Here is a 14,229-nt window from a genome sequence, read left to right on the forward strand (position 1 = left end):
TTTCACCCCTACTGCTGCACCTTCCTGCTGGAAAAGCTTCACCTGTTGAGTCTTTATCTTGCCATCATTAACAGCTTGCCAACACTATTGGAGAGATCGCCCCCAATCTTATCACATTAAAAAAAAAGCCCAAGCTTCCTGAGGACTAGTTCAATAAAGCATTTTAAACATGGGCGCCAACCCGGGCAGACTGAACTCAGCAGGCTTTCCTTCTGAGCCACTACAGAGAAGAGGTTAGAGGTTTGGCTCAGGATCTGGGAGATCAAGTCCCCACTCGGCCATTAGGTTTTCTGCCTACCCTACCGGGAAGGAAGAACTAAGCAACCTAAGAATAGAAATCAAGGAAACAAGCAGAGGCTCGCACTGCACCTTATTATTTTTTTTCCAGTTCTGCTTTTCAGTGGGTAAAATCCGAGATCCCCCCACGAGGAGAAAACAAGCGCCAAATATTGCGTGACTAGGAGAAGCGGGGGAGGGGGCGCCGCCGCCGCCGCCTCAGCTCCACCGAGCACTCCGGCGTCCTGCTCCATTTGCGTCGCTCGCTCTTCTCCGCCGGCCTCCCGCGCTTCTCGCTCCCCCCTCCCTCCCTCCCTCCCAGCCCGCCAGCCAGCCAGCCAGCCGGGTCATTTCAGGACACGGGCCGCCTCTCGCCCTCGGAAGAGCCGGAACCTCCTCAGCGCCTCTCGCTGGTCTCCTCCCGCCGCGTTTGGCAGGTGAGCCCGTCCCGCTTTTGCGTCCCCTTTCGCGAGGCGCGCGGCGCGGCGCTTCCACTTTCCCAGCCGCCCCGCAAACCCCCGCCGGCCAAGGAGGCGAGCGCGGCTCGCGGCTAGGCGAGGGAGGGGGAGGCGCGAGAAGTCTTTGCGGCGCTGCCGCCAAGGCGGGCGGATATAAATGGAGCGGCTCATCAAAAATAGATGGCACGGCAGCCTTTGGGCGGGTACGAAGTCCAACAGGGAGAGGAAGGAGAGCGCGCTTTGGAAGTGGGCCGGGGGTACCGCGCATCTCTTGCACGTGGATCATTAAGAGCGGGCGGTTTCAGGAGCTGCAGAAAAGATGGGGGAGGAAGTTTTTGAACAGGAAGGTGGCATGTGCGAAAAAAGAGAAGAGAAAAGAAGAAAGGCCCTGGTATTTTTCAAGACGAATATAAGGCAGATTAGTCATGCAGTGCGATCCTAAGTATGTTTAACACGGAACCAAGTTATGAGTAACCGCACAGCACCGCACCGAGTCGCTCCAGTTTCAGCCTTCCGGATTTAAACTGGAGGGGGTTTGGAGTCATAGGGTTGCCAACCTCCAGACCAAGCCTGGAGTTCTCCCGGAATTGCAACTGCAATTCTAGACTACAGCGATCAGTTGCCCTGGAGAAAATTGCTGCTTCGGAGGTTGCACTATGTGGCTTTATATCTTGCTGGGGTCCCGGTCCTCAAACTCCTCCTTCCCCAGGCTTCCTGTCCAAATCTTCAGGCATTTCCCAACCTGGAAATGGCAAGCCGCAGTCCACTGTTACCCCATAGCAAATGTGCTTTGGATTCCAGTCTACATCTCCAACGAATAAACAATATTCTGTTCCCTCTTCTCAGATGAGTATTTTGGGTGTACTGTGAGATTCTAAGACATTCTGCCTCCCTTTCTGATCCTGAGCACATTTCTTTGGAAATAAGCCCTAGGCAATTCTATGGGATTTGCAGCCTGATGGCACTTGTGTTTTCTTGAAAATAAGCTTGGTTGAGTACATATGGGGGATCTGACAACTAATTGTGTATAAGATTGCAGTCTTACAAGTTATTGGTAGTTTATATAAGATTGCTACTGCTGGTATATACAGTCAAGTATGGCTTTTGGGAGCAGTAGTTATTAAGTAAGGGTGTGGCTTTGTGTATGAATCGTGGTGAACACTTTCCCTGATTCAAATGAAAGCTGTTTCATTGTCAAGACCCTTCAAAATATAGTGGAGAGAGTAGAAAACCACACAAAAGGGGTGGGATGGCAGCGGGGGGGGGGGCAGGGGGGGCAGGGTTGATTGCAGTATATTTTTATATACTATCAGTGGTGTGGGAAGGCAGACTTCTAATGAGATATGACCATTGACAGATCTGTCACACCTGTCTGCAGCACTTCTAAGATTTCTGTGTCTTTGCATTATAGCATCTGGTCTATAGAGCTAAACTTTGGGAGCAAGGGAAAGTGTAAAAGTGTAAACAAATAAAGATATTGAAATGTGGGTCACCAAGCATTGTCAGTAAAATGGCTTTGGCCCAAGAGTCTTGAAAAATCTGGCCCAGCACAGCAAATGAGGGGATTCCTTCTCTGAGTTTATTTAGGAGCTGATCCCACAGTGAGTGCATGCCAGGGATCTGCATTCGTATATTGCTCCTGCTGTAAAGTAAGCCAGGCATCCAGCTATCTTTATCCAGATATGTGAGCAGACAGCCAAGTGGGCCAGGCTGCACATACTCTTCCCTAGCCTTTTCCCATCTAACAGACAAGAAGCACGGTCGCTGTTTCATTCTTTATTTGTGTTCAGTATTCCCACTTGCCCATTAAACTGATGATGGAAATAAAACAAGCAAATTAAAATGGAACCACTTACATGTTTACTGATCAAAGACTATAAAGCTCGCCCCCCTTCTCTAATAGCTTTAAGTATCATTTGCAAAGTATGAGGTATGATTTACCTCCCTGATGCTTGCAGATAGTTATTTGGCCCCTCTGCACCACAGGAATTTCCCAAACAAACCACTGAAGTCGGTTGTTAATGGCAGTAAAGGGATACGAAGAGCATTCACTTTTTCCATGTATTTACTCCTTTTTTTTTATTACTATAACTGCTGCCTATTCAAATTTAGGTTACTGTCTTGACTTTAGACACACAAAAATGCAAGGCTGTAGTTTAAATATAATAATAATATAATAACATTTGATTTATATACTGCCCTTCAGGACAATTTAATGCCACACTCAGAGCGTTTTACAGTGTGTGTTATTATCCTTACAACAATCACTCTGTGAGGTGGGTGGGAGTGAGAGAGCCAAAGTCACCCAGCTGGCTTCAGACAGAGGACTGGGGAATGAAACACAGTTCTCCAGATTAGAGTCCTGCCGCCAGGGCCGGCGCATCCATTGAGGCCAGGTAGGCACTGGCCTCGGGCGCAAGGGCAGTGGGGGGGGGGGCGCAGAAGGGGGTGTTGGGGGCGGAGGACTGTGCAGCGGAGCTGGCGTGGCTGGCTGCAGCAGCTGGCTGCAGCAGCCAGCCCTGTGCTTCCGCCGCCGCTGCCACACACCAGCCGGGTGCAGCCTCAGTGCACCGCCCCAGCAGCGGCTCGCAGCTTCTGCGCCCAGCTGGGGCATGTGGTGGTGGCGGCATGGGGCTGGCTGGCTGGCTGCAGCTGCTGCTGCAGCCAGCCACGCCAGCTCCGCTGCGCACTCCTCCGCCCCAGCCGAGCGCAGAAGCCGTGAGCCTCTGCTGGGGCGGCGCACGGAGCAGCCTCCGCGCGCCGTCCCAGCAGCAGCTCACAGCTTCTGCGCTCAGTGCTCCTCCGTGTGCCGCCCAGCCCCCATGCGGCGCGTGATGACGTCTGCGATGATGTCATCATGCAGTCCGTGGCGTGCGTGCACACAGAGCACGTGCACGCCGCCGCGGGCGCCAGAACCTCTGGCGCCAGCCCTGCCTGCTGCTCTTAACCACTACACCTAACTCTTTTATCTTACCACTTTTTAATTCCACTTTAACTCCAAGGAGCTCAGAGAGCTACAAGGTTTCTTTTTCCATTTTACTCTCAAAATAGTCTATAATGTAGGTAAAACCATAGAGTTTCCGGGGATTCCTACAGCTACCCACTGTCACTTCCAGGGAAACCTGGAATGTCATGGCAAGCCCCCATGTCCCCACCCCCCAAGCTCCTGATGAGTGCCAGACACAGCTTGGCAACTCTAAAAGTAGGCTAAGATGAGATAGAGTGACTAGTCACTAGAGTTGCCAAGACAAAACATCTTATCCTTTTAATAGAGGCTTAATGGGATGCTGTTAACCATTGTGCCTCTATGCCACAAAAGCTGCCCATTTCCATCCATTCAAAAACATTTTTCTCCAGGCCCGTTGGCAACACTATTCATCACCCAGGGAGATTTTCATGGCTGAGTGCAGCTTCAAGACCGGGTCTCCCCTGTCTTAGTCCAACAGTCTAGCCACTACACCACACTGATGGGAAAGATTCAGTAGCACCTTAAAGATCAACTAGAGTTCCAGTGTATGAGCTTTCAAGTGTCAGAGCTCCCTTCGTCAGATACAAGGAGTCAAAAAAGGAATGGGTCCTTATAATCTGGGCAAATTAAGGAAGGGAGCTCTGACTCTTGAAAGCTCATACACTGGAAATCCCATTGACCTTTAAGGTGCGACTGGACCCGAATCTTGCTCTTCTACTACAAACCAACGTGGCTACCTGTCTGAAACTAACATCTGGCTGCTAGGCATTGACAAGGTTTAGCCCATCCTTCCCCATTTCCTCCCCAGCTCTCTTCCTATAAAACCCTCATTATTGGGTTGTTCAATATATTGGTTGGCTTAGTGACTGTGAACTACATTTATGTTTGTGGAGATATATTTTAAAATATGATGCCAGTGTCTTCAAGGGTGTTCAATGCCCCCTTACTCCTTCCATGTTTCTGTTCTGCCCCATAAACCAAAATCTATACCCCGTTTCCTATTACTCTAGTAGACATTTTTCAAATGCTAAATAGCAGATACAGACCATAACGTGCTCAGTCAGTAAAATGTCTGTGTGCTGTTAATTTGTATACATTTAACTTGTATACATTGCAGAATTCAATTTTCCGTGGTATAAATTTTTTATTTTTAGTTAATGACAGGATATGAGCAGGTGTGACTATATTAAGGTACAATTGTGTCATCATTCTAGAACTTTGACAATTGCAGAGGGTTCACCGTCCATTGTTGTTCTGAGCCTTCTACCTCATTACCGACTGTGCAGCCATTAGAATGAAGCCTATCCTTACGCCTCGGAATTTGAAGGGTAAATTGCTACTTCTCAAGTGACTACTGTTTTATATAATGGACTTTTTATGTGGGATACTGATATAAGACATTTATGAATGAAAATACTTTTATTGTTGTGTGAAAGGACCGACATATTAAGGTTTTATTCAAGTTTTCACAGCAAGCTGCCAGGAAATCTGGAAAGAGCATTGAATTTCGGTAGTCAGACATTTTTTTCTCAACCACAGAGTAAATGTTCTAGAGAATGATCGCATTACATTTACAGTAAATGACAGAAATTGGCAACTATCAGCAATAAAAGCACTCTTGGCCATTTGCCATAATAAGTTGAGAAATGTATGTTATCTTGGAACAGGCCTGGACAATCCACAGACCGTACATGCCATGGCAATCATGTTTGGCATTTTGCCTGGAGATTTAGACACTCCTGGTTTTGCCTCAAGACCAGGGGCTTTATCTCACACAACATCCATACAGTATGTAGCTGGCATGTCATCTGTGGTTCAAGGACTATGTACGTGCAGGCCTGCTCCAGAGAATACAGAAAGACCAATTCAATGCAAGTGTCTGGGACTCAGGACTAGAGATGGGCACGAACAGAAAAAAAACCGAACATGATGTTCGTTGTTCATTGCCATCCATGAACGGGGACTCACGAACAACCATGAACATGGCCCTGTTCACAAACATGTTCGTGGTTGGCTGTTCACGGGGGCCAGCAGGCTCTCCTCCAGCCATCATCCAAGTTTGGTCAAGATCCCTACCGCACCACTCCCAGAAACCTGACCTGAGCAGGCACCAGGAAAGGTACCAATAATAAAGAATAGCTTGGCCCAGAGCCTGGCAACAGCCCTGGAACCTGAAGGGGTAGATCCCTATCCCACCACACACAAAGAAAATTCAAGCTCCAATACACTCGATCAAAATGCCAATAGCAACTGTCTCTCCCTTTCCACTGTCTGCAAAGTCAGAGCTGGGACCCCCCCTCTCCGTCTTTGCTCCCTTGTTGTAACAAATTTGGAGCTCCACACTTGAAAGGAAGACCTGCCTATCAAGCTAAATTGGGCTTAGATTGGGGTTTCCAGGGCAAGAGCAAGAGTTCAGACAAACTCTGCCTAAGTTGCCAAGGGAATTGATTGCAAGTGCCAGACTGTCTGGCTTGACGAACAGCAAAATGAACAGCAACGAACGAGGCTTGTAACGACCACCTGTTCATTTAGAATGGGGCCTCACAAACAGCTTGTTCGCGAACAGCAGATTGGGCTGTTCGTGGCTTTTTTTTGTTCGTATTGCTGTTCGTGCCCATCTCTACTCAGAACTGCAAAATCTTAGCAGCATTCCAATGGGGTAGCTTTATTCATCTGTTGCAGGAACAAATAAAAGGGGTCTTGTGGCAATGTAAAGAATAACAGATTTATTGTAGCATAAATTTCTATAGGCTCAGGTCCACTTTATTTAGAAGATTTCTATGTCCCCTCATCAGATACTTGCTCAAGGTGGTTTACAATTAAAATAAGTTAACTAATATAAAAATGTCATCAGATGCATGAACTAACACTTTAATGTACAGATATATAAACTCACAGAGGGGAAAAAATTGGAACCTTGTGTTAAAGGACCATGAAATGCACGAGACATACTTTGTGACATTTCCAGGGTTTTTTTTCTGGGAAAAGAGGTTGTGGAACTCAGTGGGTTGCCCTTGGAGAAAATGGCCACATGGCTGGTAGCCCCGCCCCCTGATCTCCAGATAGAGGGGAGTTTAGATTGCCCTCCATGCTACTCAGCGGCGTGGAGGGCAATCTAAACTCCCCTCTGTCTGGAGAGATCAGGGGGTGGGGACACTAGCAATGTGACCATTTTCGAGAGGTTCCGGAACTCCGTTCCACCACATTCCAGCTGAAAAAAAGCCCTGGACATTTCTATGGACAACTCAAAGTACACCCTATAAACTTAGCCACCACTCATAAATGTTGTAGTCAGTGATATCATGGTCTATCTAGTTATGCTGAATAATTTAAGCCCTGTAATAAGTAAAGAAGATGTGATGTCTAATCTGTGGTTAATACAACTGAACCTACTGATTTAAATCTGGAGCCAGAAATGTATTTATGTTATTTATTTGCTTTATTTATACACTGCCTCTCCCCAATGAGGATCCAAGGAGGCTTACATAATTTTTCTCTCCTTCATTTTATTCCCTCAACAATCCTATGAGGTACGTTAGGCTGAGATTGTGTGATTGGCCAAGGTCACCCAGTTAGCTTCATGGCAGAGTGGGGATTCAGACCTGGGCCATTTTCACACATCTTTAAAATAGCATAACTTCCATGAGTATAGTGCTATTTTAAAAACGTGTGAAAATGGCCCTGGCTTTCTCAAATCCTAGTCCAACGCTCTAACCACTGCACCACTTTGTTGAAGAATTATGATTTTTACATCAACAACAGAGTGTCTCAGTAGACAGGAATGTTCTCACGCAGAGTTGTGAGTGCCTCACCTGTTCACAGCGTTTCAGCAGCTTTGTTGGTCTTCAGTGATTTTGTCATGTAACAACGTTGTCCAGCCACTGTAGGCTTGAAAGCCTGCAAAGGTGCACTAAGGATACGGTTGGAGAAATATATATTCAATGGCAGCATAACAGCTGAATAAGCATAGAAGAAAGGGAAAGGTGGGCAATAGCCTCAGTGAAAGTGTGGAACTGACTCGAAGACTGATGTGAGCTTAATTATATGTCAGAATGAATTGTTCCAAATTAAACAGCAACTAAATACAAATTATAGCAGTAGACTGGGAGGCTGGAGCTATTTGCAAAGACTTGAAATCCGGCTTTCTTGTGGTTGATATTCACTCAATAAGAGTACTTTGAAGCCTCTGCAAAAGAAAACAGATTTACAAGGGGATTATATCATTGTTTGTGTATATGAGAAATCCAACAGAAGAATATGCACAACCTATTAACTGAAACTTTACAGTGTCTTAAATCCCTACAAGTGCTGTTGTGTTTGTCTAGAACTGTGGGATTTGAACCAGGAACCCTGTGGTTCGAACTATCATGACTGGTTCTCTAGCCAAGCCACTCTAGTGATTGCTTGGGCCATTTTAACTTGGAAGTTGCCAGTAATAAACCAGAGGGGTTTGGCTTACTCCCAGCTATTGGCTCCTAAGGAGGCAACTGGTGCTGCTTCCTGGCAGTGATGTGAGAAGAGACAATGGATATAACTTTATTGGGGCAACAAAATACCTTGAACTGAGACCTAATTTTTGTAAGATATCATCTTTAAATTTGGAAACAGATTATTTTTATCTCTTAATTGGGGAGGGATGAGGATATCTGCTTTCAGGGTACATTTATGTAGGTAAAGTTATCTTCGGATAGGATTGTGAAGATGGGAAACAGACCCGGCAAACATGATAGGAAGAATTAGAGGTAGTTGTGTGCTGGCCATCATGTTCACCAGGGGGCAAACACAGGCAAGCAGGTTAGGGGGAAATTGCTCAGTGGTTTTAAGGTTGTAATAGGAATGGTAAACTTGTGATATGTTGTTCTGTATAGCTCAGATGTTACCACCACACCCCTTCTCTAAGTAACTTCGCCTAGTTGTGGTTATTTTACTTTTCCTACCTCTTGACTTTAATCTGCTTCTAAACGCATTGAGGTTTTTAGGATTAAAGGCCTTGCCTTCATCTCACTCAAGAGCTTTCTTTATTGGACATTTTGACCTAATTGGATATTTTAAAAGGTTGCCAAAGCATGCCCTAATAGGGTGTTGCCAGTTTTCCATCAATGATTAATAAACCTCATTTAGAGGATCAATTAGCATTTTGAAAAGAGGATTTGGAAGGAGTAATGTTATAAAAGCATCACAGAGTGCTGTTTTGTTTGGCGAATGTGTATAGTTTTGTGTGAGAAAGGGAGGGCCTTAATTAACGATAAACCTTCTGTTTGAGAGGAACATTTTTGCCTTAAGTTCAGTAGGTAAATATGTTATTCTAGTAAATGTTTTACTGCACTTGGACAACCGTTTGCTATTTTGCCATGATAGTTTGATAATATTAATGGCCACCCATCCGTTTGCCTTCTTCCACTGCTGCCTCCTGTACATCACCAGGCTCTTGAGATAATAGAGCCATCACATATGGGAAATGTTCAGAATATTGCCTTGTGTTTTCTCATACAGAAACTGTAAAATTGTCTCCCATGTAGGCTAGATGCAGATTTAAAATGGCAACAGAACAGAGCTAGGTCTGCAAACTCTGGCTTGGGAAATTCCTGGAGATTTGGGTCAGTACCTGGGAAGGGTAGAGTTTGGGGAGGGGAGAGAGCTCATTGGAGACATGATGCCATATAGCCTTCCCTCTGAAGTCCCCCATTTCTTTCAGGGGAAATAATCTCCGTAATCCAGAGATAGATTGTAATTCCAAGAGAATGCCAGATTCCACCTGGAAGCTGATAACTTTAAACAAAGCTAAGGCAAGGGAATTATTCTGAGTAGTATTAGCAAGGCTGTGTTGTATTGGGGAAGATGGTATGGAAATTATTATAATTAAAATGTTAGCTGCAATTTGATCTCTGTGCAGACACAGAGGGTAGAAACTATTGGCTTCTTTTGTTACCAGAACTGCTATTTTATAGGGGAAATTAGCAAGCAGTTCGGCCTGAGCTAGCGCGGATCTTTAACCAATGTATACCAGAGTCAGTCTTCTGGAGCACTCAAACAGGAAAGAGGAGGCTAATATTCAAATACATAATGTTTACTAAAGATGTTGCGTGAGCCTACAATAACACATATATACATCGAACATAAAAGAACTCAGAAACAAAGGTTGGAAAGAATTAAAGAGACATGCACATTAGCAGGTTCCCACTTGAGATCGATGAGAGGGGGCGATACATTACCTGATCAAGGCGAGAAGCAGGGATTCCAGCAGCGAGGGTGGGGGAGCGATGTACAGTGCCCACACTACACGCAGAGGGTCTATCTGGGTCAGGGATGGCACACACACCTTGTGTCAGGCAGAGCCTGCTTAAATAGCAAAAATGTGTCCTGAGGCAGGACCCTTCGTGGCTGCCTTGGACTGGTTCTCAGGATGTTTTAACAAAAGATATGATGGGTTAATGTAAGGAATTTGATGGGACACTTTAGAATCCAATTGTGCGATAGTGACACCCTTGGGGATGGGACAAAAGGGAAGGGAAGGAATGTCTGGCGGGTTGATTAGATTTGACAAGAAGCCGGGTTGACCTTGATGGGATTGGCTTCGAATGACGAGGTTCGATGGGCGTGTTGATATGAGTCCATTATTTGTTTTGTTCAGCCTGCACGTCTCTTCCAGCCCAGGGCTGTGGCCAGTGATCTGCATATCAGGACGAGGCAGGACCTTAGAATGTGGCAGGAGCCCTGCAGTGAAATGGTGGACTCATGGAAAGCTGTCCGTAGTAACTGCCTCTGGCCTGGGAACATGGCTCTTCTCTGGTTTGCTGCTGGTGTGCGTCCGTGGGCTCGCTAGTATGCTGCTCTGGGTATTATGGCAGACCCAGGGCTTTCCTGCGGTGGTCTCCCTGTGGGAGCAGGCCAGGGGGCGCCTAGTCCATCTCACAGAGAACCCTCCCTGCTTGTGCGTCATTGCTAGCTGCCAGGTCCATGGCTCAAGGAAAGTTCGTGCCCAGCATGAAGTGAGAGAGCCCATAATCCAGGGAGGCAGAGGGCAGGCAGGGGTGACAGAGTTCATAAACCAGAAAGGCTGGAGGCAGCCGCAAATGGCAGAATCCCTGGTTCAGGGGATAGGCAGTGGTAACAGAGTTCGTAGTCCAGAAAGCAGGAGACGGGCATTGACAACAGAGTTCACACTCCAGAAAGGGGGAGGCTGGCAACACTTTCACCATTGACGGTTTTACGGTGAATGTTTTCAACTGTGTTTTCTAAAACAGATTTTCTGTCTATTTTGTTCTGAGGACTATAGACTAATTTCCTTTTTACCGTAAGCATTCATGCATGTGTTGACAAATTCTTTGCTTTTACATGTAAGCTGTTTTAAAAATTGATTTTTTTTGTTGAAATCTTGTGTGATAAGCAATGAAACTAAGGCTTTGTATTGTGTTTTTCCTCATTTTGAAAAGAAAATAGTTTGTTTCTATTTTTTTCTGCTGCACCTTCTCACCTATTCATCTTGTTTCACCTTTAAATTCTGAGATGGAATGATAAGGAACAACAATGTAAAAGAAGACAGTATTGTCTTGGCTATTTTTAGGCTGGTCATCTCCTCTAATAAACTGATCCACAACATGTGACAGAACAGGAATAGAAGCTTGAGAGAGTTTCTGTAACAGTAATAGTAGAAGAAGCCAAGGGTAACGATTACAATATTGCACGTGTTATCTTCAAAATAATATGTGTTACAGGGATATATTGAAGAGTTCTATGAGTAATTAGTAGAATTTAGTATACTGTAAGAAAATATGTGAAATAGTTTAAGGCAAACATGGATTCATCCTCCATTATTATAGCAATGCCACCCAAGCTGGCATGACCCACTTATGCAGGGCAAGTGTTGCATTCATTGAAGTGGTAACCTGCTGAGCCAGCAACTGTACTCCTGCCAATTTTGGAAGATACAAACATAAAGGAGGAGGAGGAGAGCAAAGTTTCAAAATGATACCTTATTGCATGGCACACTTAAATCTGACTTGTACTGAGTCAGATCATTAATCTGTCTAGATCTGAATTGTCTGCTTTGACCAGCAGCTGCTCTCTGGGGTCTCAGGTCTTTCACATCACCTACTTTTCCCAGTCTTTTGAAAGTGGAGATGAACCTGGGACATTTTGCATGTTAAAGCCGATGCTCTTCCCCTTCACTAATACTATTAGAAACATAAGTTGCTGTAGTGTGCTAAGTGAACCGTTGTGCTTTATATGCTGAAGTTAGTTCCAACATTAATTATCCAGTGAGACACGGGATTGGATGCAAACTCCCAAACTGTGTGCAAACACCTACACATTTGTATGTTGGTAGGATTTTTAAAAAGAAGCTTCAAATATTATGCTGATGCCAAAAAATCATGGTTTGCAGAAGTAGTTGTTTCATTGACTTGCTACTCTGTGGAGTAAATATGGATAAGTGGTATGAAGAGTGCCCTCAAGTCATAGCTGACTTATGGCAACCCCGGTGGGGTTTTCATGGCAAGAGACTAACAGAGGTGGTTTGCCATTGCCTGCCTCTGTAACCCTGGTCTTCAATGGAGGTCTCCCATCCACTTACTAACCATGGCTGACACTGCTTAGCTTCTTAGATCTGACAAGATCAGGCTTACCTGGGCTATCCAGGTCAGGATAAGTATGAATAAGTACAGTATATAGTATTCAAGGTTGCCAATACTATATTATAGCAACTGTGCCTGAAGCTCAGTAGGCATTTATCTGGTCAGTGCATGATGGGAAATCTTCACAGAACCCATGTATGCTGCCTGAGGACGAAGCTACAAGTGATGAATGACACTTGAACGGCAAGTGTATTTCTCCCTGTTCACTTGCGCTCCACTCAATCCACTTGCTGTTCAAGTGTCATTCGTCACTTGTAGCTTCGCCCTGAGTGCCACAACAGAAGAAAAAGATATATGATTGTTATGTAAGTAGCCATCCAACCAATAGGTGGTGTAGTTACACATCTTAATGCTTTACACCTCCAACCAATAGGTGGAGTAGTTACACATTTTAATGCTTTACTAGGTTCTGTATTGGCTCTTGTTCTTCTTCCCTTTTGAAGGAAGTTGGTGAACAGTTTTTAGATCTACTCTGGAGGTTGTGTTGTTGGAACACTTGTAATCCATTAATAAAGTTAGTTATCTTAAACAAGTGTTACAACTGGTGGCAGTAGCTTCAGGATGTTGAAAGCCTTATTGCCTGAGAAGAAATTTACTGATCGCTCAAATGGGCCTAGAATCACTGAGTGAAACTTTAAGCTTGCAGTTTCTGTAAATGAGTAGAATGGTCAGAAGGCAGCATGGTATTTTTACAGTGTTGTTAGAGGAAATACAGTGGCTGGAGAGGTCTGTGTGTGAAACTAGTTGAAATTTGAACTTTCTAGTACTTGTTGATCTCAGGAGAACGTAGGCATTAGCAAGGCTCACCAGAAAATGTTTCGGTGTCGGACCTCTGTACTACATGGCAGTTGATAGGTTGCCCTTATGACATCTGAAGTAGAGGAAACAACACAAGAGTTTAAAGATTATATTTATTTACTTCATTTATACTCCACTTTTCTCCCTAATGGGAACCCAAAGTGGCTTACAGCATTCTCCTTTTCTCCATTTTTTCATCACAGCAACCCTGTGAGGTAGATTAAACTGACAGTAAGTGACTGTCCCAAGGACTCCCAGCAAGTTTCCATGGCAGAATAGTGATTTAAACCTGGATCTCCCAGGTTTAAATCTAGTCTGACATTTTGACCACTACACCACACTAACTCTTGAGTTCTTAAGTTTTGCTGGCTGTGTGCTTGGATATTGCTGGGAAAATAACAGGACTCATATGACTAAAAAACTATGCTGAGTTTGGAAAATGGGCAGTAACTGTAGTATATCTGTTGCTGAAATTGAAGCCTATAATTTGTTACAGCAGTTAATGGGATTAATGTACCAGGAAGTAACCGACATTACTACAGGTGAACACTTAGCACAGTGAAAACGAGACACTAAGGATTGCTTTCTCTGTTCACGATATGTCCTTGTGTGTCTTCTTTTTTGTAATTTCAAAACACAGTATATTCGTTCTTTTTGGTAATTTCAAAACAAAGTGTATTCACCCTGTTTGATTGTTGTATTCACCAATCAGCAACTCAAAACAAGGGACAGGGTGAGTTAAGGATAAAGATAACTCATGTCTTTTGCTAATCCTATGTGAAGAGATTAACTCACTGTTGCCTTCCTTTTGTAAGAATGAAGAATGAGTCACTTAATGTTTTACATTTTGGATTTCATTTTCTTTGATGTAGTCTTACAGAAAGAAAAGGCCTTCAAAATTAATGTATAGCTTTTCTGACTGTCAGAGGACCGTTCTTTGTAAAAGCAAAAATACATTTGCTTTGCTGGAAGTCCAATTCCATGAGATTTTACATGCTGTTTATCTCATATTAATCTGTCAATTTAGCATAGACGTTTAAAAATATGTTCATCAGAAGTTTTTGAAAGACTCACCCACGTACATGTTGATGAGAGT

The 14,229-nt window shown here is 44.4% G+C and overlaps 1 protein-coding gene across 2 annotated transcripts in view; it reads left to right on the top strand.

Annotated features, from left to right (window-relative positions):
• The first annotated feature begins 633 nt into the window (after positions 1-633).
• The window catches only part of THRB (thyroid hormone receptor beta), a 244,238-nt gene continuing 230,642 nt past the window's right edge, over positions 634-14,229 (top strand). For both annotated transcript variants that reach the window (XM_054991370.1, XM_054991372.1), the window contains exon 1: positions 634-713. The gene's annotated coding sequence lies outside the window, so the exon portion shown is untranslated. The remainder of the gene's footprint in view (positions 714-14,229) is intronic.

This window comes from Eublepharis macularius, chromosome 11, assembly GCF_028583425.1.
Source record: "Eublepharis macularius isolate TG4126 chromosome 11, MPM_Emac_v1.0, whole genome shotgun sequence".
Taxonomy (NCBI): domain Eukaryota; kingdom Metazoa; phylum Chordata; class Lepidosauria; order Squamata; family Eublepharidae; genus Eublepharis; species Eublepharis macularius.